General features: G+C 40.3%; 1 protein-coding gene across 1 annotated transcript in view; it reads right to left on the bottom strand.

Moving 5' to 3' along the window:
• TBXAS1 (thromboxane A synthase 1) overlaps positions 1–5,894 on the bottom strand; it is a gene marked incomplete at its 5' end in the record, with an annotated part of 235,184 nt that overhangs the window by 186,783 nt on the left and 42,507 nt on the right.

Here is a 5,894-nt window from a genome sequence, read left to right as displayed (position 1 = left end):
GGAGCTGAGGGCATGTAAAGTAAAGACTAAAACAATCTGCTAGGAAAGCTAATGGATTCGCTGCAACTTTCAGCTCCTAGAAGAATCCTCTTTATTTCTTAAACAAAAAAAAGTACAACCAACCAAAACTCCACACCACACAGCACTGTCCTCTACTAAGTCTAAAGAAAAATAGAGCCTTTAAAAACAGTAAGTCAAACTAGATGAAAACATAGCTCATTCTGGTCTAGAAAGAAACAAGTGACTAACTATTGCTCTAATTGTTGTTGGCTACTGATGGAAGAGGGACAAATTTCCTCCTCTCCCATCAGGGAGGGATTTGTGCTACCACTACAAATCAGTGACAAAGTCAAGGCACTGGCCCCTTCCACAGCAATACACACAGCTAAAGGCAGCTACAAAAACACTTTGGACAGAAATCGTCCACTTTTATCTGAAAAGACAAATACTTTACCTCTTTGTACAGAGGCCCAAGCAGAGACACCAAGCCAACTAACAATCAACCAAGCAGTTTCAGAGATGTTTAGGCTTTTCTATATAGAAATATTTATTGCAATCCAGCATTTGTTACCTTATCCTACCACAGTGTTTCATTAAATATATTTTAGCACAGGTAGCCTTTTACTGAAAAACAACACAAAAACCTCTAAGAGGAAAGACAAGTCTCTCTTCCTTATACCAAATAAGGTGTATTTGGGAAACAAATCATTACATAAATCTTTCACTCCTTTAATACATAAAACAAAAATAATTCTTAATTAAAAAACAACCAGGAAACAACTCAAAATAGCAATTCTTTGAAGGGGGAAAAAACAAAAGCAACTTCTTCATGCTCACAGGGAAATATTATTATTAAAGGGCACAGTCACAGAGATGTCAGATCACAATGTAATCCCCATTTTGATGTTTACAAATCCAGCATATCATCAGAGGGTACTGTACAACCCTATAGATATACAGGGGAATGAGCATGTGTGGATGTATGAACAGCTGTAAAGAATCATTTCCAAATTGCACTGTCAGCAACCTAAACCACCTTTTAAGGAAGGAGGAAAAAAGTAGCAAAAACCTACCATTTCAGTCAGCCACCCAAACACACTTTCCAGTATCCAGCACACTTTTTAAAACTCATACTGATATAGTGAATCTCTAACAAAGTTTCCTCTCCAAAATAAACTGAGAAACAGCTCATTTGTCCAACCTGCTCATAATACTAGACCTCAGAAGGCTTAGTCTCACCTCCCAAACATGAGCACACAGAGGAACCCACATATTCTTCAGCAGCCATGCCTGCACTGGTTTACTACTCCAGGAGACAGAGGCAAGCAGGATTAATTACTCCATTAGCAGAATATATTGCACCTGAGACTTTTTACTATGGCCAGGCCATCTGTGGGCTTAAACCTCCTGAAAATTAAAGCTGAGTTATTACTCTTCTCTCCTGACAGGTCAAAGGCAGAAGAGAAGTTGCTTTTTGATTCTGAAGCAAGTCTGTTTGAACAGAGTTGCATTTTATGGCAGAGCACAGCCCTTTTTTTGCAGGTTTGCCTCTGCTTGAGCACTGGCACAGACTCTCAAATGCACCCAGCCAATCATAGCTTTTCTCGCTATGGAGCACACCAGTAAAAGATTGACCTGTGATGTTAGAAACCAGCATCTGAGCACAAAAAAAGGAAAAGAGTTTGATGGCAGTATATGGCAACAGGACAAAATTTGGGGACTGACTTACCTGAATTGTTTGTGACTCAGCTTACAAAAGAAAGTTTTTTACAGTTACAGCTGTGGGCAATATGCTCAAAGGGCATCTAGGACTTGCCTGCACCTGGTTGGTGAAACATTACAACAAATGGACAGGAGATGACTCAGAGGCCCCATGAAACCTCCTCAGACCAGTCATCCGAGGCTACTGTGGTTCTTTCTGTTCCATTAGCAAGTTGTGGCTGGTGATAAAATAGGCTGCATCTCTCAAATGCTGCAAGTGTGTGGCAGCTTTTCTTTGCTTATTAAGATAATTTAGTGCTTATGGAAGATGACATGGCAGCTCAGGAAGCCAAGGAACCCCGGGTATGCAGTAATTACAGCATCCATATTAGCTGCCCCAGCTTATCCATGAATTGGATGTGGTCTTGTTTCTGTTCAGGCAGCAATCAGCAGTTCTGCACACAAATGGTACACCACAATTCTCAGCTTACAAATATCTTGAGTAAAACAAACTTTTCTGGATTTAATTAAAAAACATCGAGAAATAACCCAGAGGCTGCATATTCTGCATCCCATTATCCCCACTTATTAGAAACGTATTTCAGTGCTTCTCTCATTATAAAGGAGAAAGATTATATAGTTTGCATTGCTGCCTGCAGCCACATTTTTAAAATTTGGATGTCAAAAGACAAAGCTCCTAAATCAAAACTCAGATATCCAAATAAAGAGGCTCTCTTGTAATCAGACATTGAACAGAAATTCCCAAGAAACAAAAGGAAGTGGCAGGCACACAACTTTTTCTAAAGAAAAAAAAGAAATCATCATGTTAGGTACATGTGTGTGTCCAAATACAGGTACCTGAAGGTAGCAGAAGAAGTAGTTTTGATCACATTGGCCAGAAGAATTGACAGAAACACCCAGATGAAACTGCTGGCTGTTGTACTAGTAACACAAGGAAAAAATAAGAATGTGTAGAAGGAAGGGAAAATACAAGAGAGGAAGCATGAGATGAACAATGAGGGATTTGTCTGCATCTGAGAAAGGGGGACAGGGCTTTGAGAGAGCATCCTACCGACTCACAGGCCTGTAGGTCACCCCTGAGAAACGCCGAGTCAGCAGGAAGCAGACTGCTGCCTGTCTGCTGTGCCTGCAAGGCAACAAGTGAACTGCTGGGCTCAGCCTACCTGCTCTGTGTATAAATTTTTTTTTAGCCCTCAAAAGCTGTAATTTGAAGAGCAGAGACACAATGTTCACACAGCTGAAACTCACAACGGTCTGTACCAAGTGCGTGCCTACACGAACCCCTAATTATCTGCACTGTCATGTGTAATTAGTGAGTCTGAACATGTAGTATTCATCAATATGTGAATGTTAGGCACACTTCATACATTCAATAGCATCCTGTGTTTGTACACAAGCAATTCCCAGTGAGAATAACTACGATCATACCCTGAAAGAGGCAAGCAAAATAAACAGAAGACTTAGTGTCTGCCATTTATGCCAGGACCATACATGGGAAAAAAAAGGAAAATTCATTTCAAAAATATATAATCAAGTGTTTTCTATGTTTTTTTCTTTCAAATTATTGGACACAATGTTTCTATGGCCTGCACTGAAGAGAGAAATTGAAGCTCATTGTTCAAGCCTGCTGAGATCAATACAGAGAAACATGAGGACACTCATGAATGGCCATCCTATCACATGATTTTTTAGGTTATTGAAATTTATTGTGCAATTATCTCAAAAAACAAACATTATGAGAGAAATAGAAAGATGGAAATGGAGGAAGGATGCACATCTCAGCACACCTAAAGAGTCTTCGATACAGTTGAATCTCACATTTGCAAAAATCTGGAACTATTCTAACACAAAACTCAGCATATAAAACCAGGGCTAACTGAACTGAAGCATGGAAAGCTGACTAAATCTACAGCAGCCAGATCTCATCCATCTCTCTCTCTCCTACTCTGAGTATCAGAAAGATTGAAGCCTTAATAGCTGTCTTATTGACTCATTACCTTATAGGCTTTAAAAATCTGCATTAAAATAGATTTCAAAAAAAAATCTCTTATTCAAATCAAGCACATCTGACTGCAGCTACATCAAACAGAGTCCCAGTTTTATCAGAGATATGCTGCTTCATGTCAGTGAGTTGACACAACCACCTATCTGCCTCTGTGCTAAGCACATGTGCACGCAGGGAGGAGGGCAGCACAAGCATGTATGCAAACATGCTGCTATCTGTTCTTTCCCAGGTGGGGAAAAATTGTTAGCACACCTCAATCAAACCTATTGAAAAGAGATAGGGACTCACTCAACCATCCTATTCCAAAAAGCTTGTTATGCTGGGCTTTACAGCAAATGTGCTGAAGGCCACAGGAGTTCCTCCCCTAACCTCAGTGGGGTTTGGATGAGACCCACTCTGCACGTAATCTCATTTGACATGGTTGTGTTAACTGGCTGTACTGCTAGAATAAAAAGGTACTGCAGAGCATTAGCAGGGCTGACAAAATCTGATTCCTGGAAAGCAGCAATAAGCTTTAGCATCATAAAGGCAATATAAGGATTTTGCCCTTGGTATAGAGGCGGTAGAGTTACTGAGGGTGAAGCATTCGAATAATTTGGGCAACATAAATATTACTTACTAATTAACAAATAAGTAATTTAACCCAGTTCTTAAATTCACTGTGACAACACTGATCATCGTGTTCCCAATACTTCCTGCTTTACAAATGTTTTAACCAAAGCTAGAAACGGACTCCAGTTTCACTGTTGTGCTCAGCCATATCCCAGAACAATTTGAGGAAGCCCCTTTAGCTCTGGCCTTCTCTGATAGATGAACATCCCTATGCAAGACTTTCAGAGATGTAGTACTGTACACATACTGCAGATCTCCATGAAAAATGCATTGTCCTGTCACAGCAGACCTCTCATTAGTGGTAGAAATGAGCCAAGACACAGACTCCCATTCAACAACATGAAAAGGGTCCTGGTGTATTCTTCTTTACAGCTTTGCCATCCTGACTGACTACAGGCTCTTACTGCAGGGTCCAACTGCAGACTCTGACTGCTGGCTGTTTCCTGCTGGACTATGACTGCAAGTATTGGTTTGCAGACTGACCCAGGCTTTCACCCAGCTCAGCTGTGACTGCAGGCTCCAACAGTAGGCTCTGACTCCATCAGACCCAGACTGACCTCACAGCAGATCTTTACTGCAGCAGCTCTCTTCCTTGTGTCTCTCTGGATCATTCCTTCTTCCTCAGGACTCCTCTACCTCCTCCAGGTTCTCTTCCTCCAGGTCTTCTTCCTCCAAGATCATCCTAACCAGACAACCCACCCCTTTTACCATACTTACCTTTATTAGCCACAACTTTCACCCATTAAGGGCAAGGTTGCTCCTATTCTTTAGTACAACTGTGATTTACCAGGGGAGAGGTTGCTTGTAATCCCTTCTTCTACACCTGCACTGTCCAGCTTGTCATACTGTATCTTATCAATTAGTTACTTCTCCTGTTTCTTAGTATAACATTTCTGACCAACATATGGTATCTACGTATTTATAAATTATATGCATTATATATATATACACATATATGTAGTACAAATTATGTACATTATAAAGCATATGCAAACTTGGAAATTAAAAAAGGGTGAGATAAAGATGCTTTTTTTTTTTTTCAGATTAGTGGTACAAAAGTATTTTCTTTGTGCACTCTAATAGGTTATTTTGCACATCTTTACAGTGCATGCTCCCCATTTTGGTGGTGGCATAGAAATCTCAGATATGTTCCCTTCCTGAGTGCCAGTGACATTTCAAAGTCTTACCCTATACATGCATACCCTGCCCTGTTCTTCAGACATGGAGCTGCTCACAGGTTCTGGGCAATACAACAGATGTTTGCTTCCTGCATCTGCTGGCTGTCACATATCACATCACTGTTCCACAGTGCTGGCTTCTGCTCAGTGCTCAGCTTTCATGAGACTGAATTTCCAGCTATAATCAGTGAATTAAAAAACCCCTCCTCTTCAGTATGGTATTTATATTCTGCAAACAGAATTAAAAATTTAAGTCTTCTCATCTTTGTTTTTATGGACTGAAAAATCACACAACACTTTCCTACATCTTTCACTTACTCTCTTTTTGTGTCTTGTCTCTTTTCTACCAAAGGCATCAGTCTTCCCATCTTTTTTTT

This window comes from Erithacus rubecula (genome assembly GCF_903797595.1).
Source record: "Erithacus rubecula genome assembly, chromosome: 4".
NCBI lineage: Eukaryota > Metazoa > Chordata > Aves > Passeriformes > Muscicapidae > Erithacus > Erithacus rubecula.
The sequence above is the reverse complement of the archived record's forward strand: the minus strand, read 5'-3'. Positions and strand labels throughout refer to the sequence as shown.